The sequence below is a fragment of the Bidens hawaiensis genome, unplaced genomic scaffold (assembly GCF_021521415.1).
Source record: "Bidens hawaiensis isolate Kalapana, Puna unplaced genomic scaffold, B.hawaiensis_p1.1 tig00000055_1, whole genome shotgun sequence".
In the NCBI taxonomy this organism is placed as follows: domain Eukaryota; kingdom Viridiplantae; phylum Streptophyta; class Magnoliopsida; order Asterales; family Asteraceae; genus Bidens; species Bidens hawaiensis.
This window is the reverse complement of record NW_027491016.1, coordinates 778,042-784,734: the sequence shown is the minus strand read 5'-3', so window position 1 is coordinate 784,734 and position 6,693 is coordinate 778,042. Positions and strand designations below refer to the sequence as shown.

At 36.6% G+C, this 6,693-nt stretch overlaps 1 pseudogene; it reads left to right on the top strand.

The window, feature by feature from the left end:
• Positions 1 to 354: 354 nt before the first annotated feature.
• On the top strand, positions 355 to 1,956 carry LOC143549254 (protein VAPYRIN pseudogene; annotated as a pseudogene).
• Positions 1,957 to 6,693: the final 4,737 nt, after the last annotated feature.

Sequence of the window (6,693 nt, the reverse complement as noted above, 5' to 3'; positions counted from 1 at the left end):
ACTTATAAAAGAATTACCACTTTTTATAGAGTAAGTATTTAAAGTGACATAAAAAGCATCTTCAGTTGAAAACGGTTTGTGGGTACAACAGATAACAAACACAATGATGCCAAATGTGGTTTTTAAATCCTATGTAGTGTTTGTATAGTTTAAACACACAAACACTCCATGATAGTGACAGAGAAGAACAAGTACAAACTGCCAGCTTTGTTGTCTTTGAAGTTATACAACTTGAGACTATTAAAATAGACTTGGTCCCTTAGTTATTCACACCACCAATTGGCAAATCTTTGTAATCGCCGGCGGTCTTTTAAGCGTTTTTCGTATAAATATCACAATCCAACTTAGTTAATGGTTCACTAGATCATGGACAGGCTGATCAGTTTAGAGCCGTCTAATGTAGTCGTTATACGGATCGAACATGGTCACAAGTGTTATGGTGAGTTGACTTTGAAGAATGTTATGTACACTATGCCCGTGGCTTTTCGGCTGCAGCCTGTGAACAAGGATCGTTACACGGTTAAGCCGCAGTCCGGGATAATATCTCCTTTGACAGCTTTGACTGTTGAGATTGTTTATGACTTTCAAAGTTCAGGTGTCCCAAGGTCAGTTCCTTACTGTGATGACTCTTTCTTGTTGCATAGTGTGGTGGTCCCCGGAGCAGCGGTTAAGAACCCGTCATCAACCCATGATTCGGTCCCGAATGATTGGTTTACTGCTAGGAAGAAGCAAGTGTTTGTTGATAGTGGTATTAAGGTTATGTTTGTTGGCTCAGTGGTGATGGCTAGTCTTGTGAAGAATGGATCCATGGATGAAATAAGAGACGTGCTAGAGAAAAGCGATCCTAGATGGCGAGCGGTTGACTCAGTTGACAATGAAGGTCAAACGTTGCTCCACTTGGCGATTAGTCAAAGTCGAGCCGACCTGGTTCAGTTACTACTTGAATTTGAACCAGATATAGAGGCTCGTAACCGGCTAGGTATGAGCCCACTCGAGGCTGCCTCAGCCTCGGGTGAAGGTTTGATTGTCGAGCTTTTACTGGCTCATCGAGCCAGTACAGATAGGTCAGAGTCATCCACATGGGCCCCGGTTCACTTAGCGGCTCATGGGGGCCATGTGGATGTTTTGAGGCTCCTTTTACTTAAAGGAGCCGACGTGAACATGCTTAGTAAAGACGGGAATACCGCTTTACACCTTGCAGTGGAGGAGCAGAGACGCGACTGTTGCCGCCTGCTATTAGCTAGTGGCGCACGGACGGATATCCGTAACGCCCACGATTATGATACTCCGTTACATATAGCCACGACTCTCGGAGACGATTACATGGTCAAACTTTTACTCCAAAAGGGGGCTTACAAAGAAATCCGAAACCGACCGGGCAAAACCGCATACGATATCGCGGTCGACCGAGGACACACGAAGCTTCTCGACGCACTCGGGCTCGGTGACAAGTTATGCATAGCTGCAAGAAAAGGTGAAGTCAAAACCATTAGAAGGGTTCTCGAAAGTGGAGCTGTGGTCAACGGGGTTGACCAACACGGATGGACCGTATTGCATCGGGCCTCGTTCAAGGGCCGGGCCGATGCGGTCCGGTTTTTAATAGAAAAAGGAGTTGACATTAATGCAAGAGATGAAGATGGTTACACACCCTTGCATTGTGCTGTTGAATCTGGACATGTGGAAGTACTTGAACTGCTGGTTAAGAAGGGTGCTGACGTGGAAGCAAGAACCAATAAGGGCACAACACCTATGCAGATCGCGGAGTCGTTGAATTATTTGGGTATCAAAAGAGTTCTTGTTCAAGGTGGTGCCAGCAAAGATGAGTTCACTCAGATTAGTCATAAAGCGCCCGCATTTGCGCGTAAAAGTGGCGTTCGATCGGATAAGAAGAAGACTCGAGCGAATGCGCTTCGCGGTAACTTTGATCAGTCTTCTGGACAATTGGTTGCAATTTGAGAAGCATAAAGTCACTTTTGATGATTGATGGATTTTTTTTTTTTTTTTTTTTTTTGAATAGAAGAAACTCATAACATGTTAATTGTTATATGAGTCTAAAGATACATGGTTATATATATATATATATGTTAAGATTCTTGATCTTTGTTTGTAATCTTATACCACATGAATTGTTTTAATGTTAAGTAAATCAAGACAACTATAGGCTCAACTTCTACTGCACAGCCTACAAGTAAGATCTCTTCAAGACCAAGAATAAAATCATGAAATCATCAGATGGAGACATATATATAGTAATAACAAAACTGACTCCACTGTTACTCTAGAGTGGGAAAGTGGAGAGTAGCCCGTCCAAACCGCTAGTCATTCGAACTCGTTCGTCGCTCGTTCGGAAATTGCTCGAAAAATGCTCCCTCGGTTTTTCGCTCGATTGTGAACGAACCGCTCTGCTCTATTCGGTTTGTAAACAAGCCAAGCAACGAGCACAGGTTTGCTCGGTTCGGTTCGGTTCGGCTCGAATATTTTTAATTTATTTTACATATAATTATATATTAACAAATATATAAATATATAGACAACACACATAAATATAAGTATACAATTTTTTAAACCCTTTAAAATTTTCCCAATTCCATCAATTTTATAGTTTTATTTGTTCGCTTCAAGTTTTCAGAATAACATAAGTTTGTTTACATGTTTATTATATCTCAGTTTAAATAGATTTCTCATAAAAGTTTACAACCTATTACACGTTTGTCTAAAAACTACTAATTTGTTTACAAAATATATTATTTACAAATTACAACCTTCAAACTTGTTTCTTATTGAAAATTTTAAAGTGAAAAAGAAATAAATAATGCTCGAAAATCGCTCGATGTTCGATCGAAAAATGTTCGGTTCGATTTTGGCTCGTTTCGATTTTCACTCGGCTCGAATTTCAGCTGTTCGGTTCGGTTAGATTGTAAACGAGCCAAGAAATGAGCAAGCCTTCTTTCAGCTCGGCTCGGTTCGTGAATAGCCCTAGACTGGAGAGACACAAGTTAAAGATTTCTATTGGGCTCACTGAAGAATAACAAAAAGACATCTTGGCAAAACAAGATGATAACTCGTGTACCTCATATGATATCATAGTTAGATTTACCTTTTCGTAGGAATCTGTTTAATTCATAGACTTAAGTAGGGGTGTTCATGCAATCTGAACTGAAGCCGAAACCTGAATAAGCAAATCCGAATTCTTATTCGGATATTCGGAATAACTAATTCGAATTTGGACACGGATTTCAAAAAAATTCGTATAGTTTAGATTACTCGGATATCAAATTATTCGAATAAATAACTGTTTTTAGTGTATATGGCCAAACCCCTTAATATTTACAATAACCTTGTAACTTAAATTCATTATTTGCTCAATCAACCTAACACTCCATATGCAAAAATGACCTAACTTTCTTGTTCATAAACATGTTTGTTTATTTAATAAGACTTTTGTTTGTATGTTTGTTATACGTATTATTCGGATTATTCGAATCCGATTCGAATTGAATTCGGATAGATTCAGATCAGACAGGAACGTCCCTAATTCGGATCGGATTTCGGATAGGGTCCTAAAATTTTCAAATCTGAATTGAATAACCCGTTATCCGATCCGATTAACACCCCTAGACTTAATTGAAATTAATCACCATGGATCGAACTCATAAAAGTTAGCGCAATTGTAACAGCTGATCCATCAGGTAAAAACCAAACATTGGGGCGACAAGTCAACGCAAATTAGGTCAAATTTATGTTCGTATTGGTTACTTTTGTAACCAGTACATGAACTGAACCCAAACGACAGATTAACATATTTTAAACAAAAAAAAAGCTAAAAAACAAAACAAAAGTGGTGGCACTCGTATAACTTATGCTTAAAAAAATTACATATTTAAAATGACGTTTATTCGGCTAGGTAAAACCAGACCATTGGTCAAACTAGTTCTTTGTGGCAACAAGTTGATACGAATTTGGTTGGTATTGGTGACTTCGTTACGGTACCCGAAGTAAACTCAAATAATAAACTTGTTAAATTAACATTTTTATAAGTAAAAGAGAAGAAAAAAATGGCAATGAGTCGTCGTGAATTCGATTGGTATCTTTCACATTCATTACATTAACATATTGAAAAGAAATAAAAACAAAAGCATAAAAAAAGTGATAGATTTTAATAATACAAACTTTGGCCTATTAGCCGGTATTAATCCATACTAAAGAAATTCCCTAGATTAATCAACTTTTACTCTATTGGTCTACACTGACCCTTTCCTTAGCGTTAACTAGCATGGTTAGTTTTAGGCCAAAATATGCTATTTCTCAAAGTTGAGTGAGACAAATGAAAAATGTAAATGAACTTACAAACTCTCCACCACCACCGCAACGACCACCACCGCCACCGTCACCGCAACGACCAGCACCACGACTGTGACCGTTGTCGCCATCGCTGTCACCACCACCATCAATTTAGGAAGGAATAGGAAGGGAGAGATTGAAAAATTTATATAATTATTATTAATTAATATATAGTTATGAAAAAAATAAATAATACGTATTATATAAAGTTATAATTAAAAAATATGCAAAAATAATTATAAATATATAAAAATTGATAATAAACAGTAAATGAGCTAAGTTTGAGCTTAAAAAACCACTCACGAGCTAAGTTCGAGCTTTAAAAATAGAGATAGAAGCAAGCCGAGCTCAAGCTCAAGCTCTGTGTAAGTTAAACAAGCCGAGCTCGGGCTCGGCTCGTTTGCACCCTTAGTTGGGGAAGAAAAATAAACCTTCTAATATTATTTTACTCTATTAACTTGGAGAAATGACATATTTTGTCTCAACCAACTGTGTTAGTTTCCGTTAGAAAATGACGCAGTGGGGGCCAATATGATGAAAGTTGGGATTAACGAAAGAATTTCTGAAGTTGGGATTATTGGTGGCCAAAAGGCCAAAGTTCAATCATTAAAATCTAATTTCCCTAAAAAAAATAATAACATATGATATTATTAAAAAGATTAACGACCTATCTTTATAACTTGTCCAGTCGTATATGTTTTTTTTGAATGGTCCAATTTTTTTTTCTTTGAACGGCACCAGTCGAATATGTTATCCAAAATTTAAGGGACTACCCATGTGATAGACTGATAGCAATGGTGTTGATGGTAGGCACGCCATGATATTGGCACATGTGGACGACAACGAGGACGACCACCATCAAGGAAATAAATAATCCTATCTTTTTGTATATTTGTCGATAATCTCACCTTTAAAACTCACTTCCAACGGTCCAACCTTTCAACTATTTTTGTCTTAATGGACTTCTGTTAAAAAACACTTAACGTCGTTAAGTTTTTTTCCCCGAGTTTCAAACGATGTTTTAAGGCTTTTAATCGGAAGAATGATATGATTTGGCTGATGTAAAACTTATCTTGAAGCAGTGATCCAAATGACAAAGCAGTCTTTCAATTCGGGTGTTTGAATTTCCAATTAACCAAAATCAAATCATTTGAATCATCATTTCGGGATAAGTTTTACATCAGTCGACCTGTATCCTTCTTCCTATCAAAATCCTTAAAACATCGGCTTGAAACTCTGAAAAAAAACTTAACAAAGTTAAGGTTTTTTAACGGGGGTCTATTGAGACAAAAAATAGTTGAAAGGTTAGACCGTTGGTAATAAGTTTAAATGTGAGATTATTATTAACCAATACACAAAATGTGGGATTATTTATTTCCAAGTTGCCTAATAACAAACGATAACAACAAGAACAACTTTGTTACTTGGAAGGATTGTAAGGTTTTTAGTTTTCAAGGTGGATAATTGTATACTGGAGGAGGTATAGGAGGTATATAGTTAAATCTTGTATGTGATGGTTGTACTTGTTTGGTTAGCTTCCGGCTAGTTTATTAGGAAAATTCCCAATATGGCGCTTTTAAAGAGAGAGAGAGAGAAAAAAAAAATTGTATTTGGCTCATAAATTTTCAAGATTCCCAAAATGGACTAAAAAATATGGACTAGGAGACACAATGGGATAAGATCCAGAATTTGACATGGTCGATCAAAATTTTGAAAATGTTGAGGGAGCAGGTCAAGTTTGTGAGTAATGTTGATGGACCCGGTTAAAAATTTTGAGAATCTTGTGGGACTCATCATATTTTGTCACTAAATTTTCTTCTCAAAACAGTCTTCCCATACAATTTTTTTACGTTTCCTAAATGATTCGTAAAAATTTTCAAAATCTAGAAAATTGTTCCTTTTTAATTTCGTTTTGGCAGACGCATTTGAGAGGAATTTATTCTAAGAAGATGAGATTTCTATTTTTCCTTCCTGGTTCGTCCAAATACCATACTCTTATAAGATATATCTTGATTCTTCATCTCCCTAACACAAACTTTCATCTCTTGATAACCCTTTGTTCTTGAATCCAAAATCATGAATTTTAAGAAGGGTGATCATGTGGAGGTTATTGATATGACTCCGGGTTCATTGGTTCCTATTACGACAGCAACATAATCTCAACGTTCGGAAACACCATTGTTATTCATTATCAAATTCCATGTCTAATGAATAACACATGGTAACAACGGAACAATGAAAGAATGGAAGAAGAAGATTAGATATAATACCATGAAGATTAAGGAAAATTAGTTAATCTAAAATATTTATATTAAACCTGTAGGATTCTACATATTTAAGATTTAAGTGTCG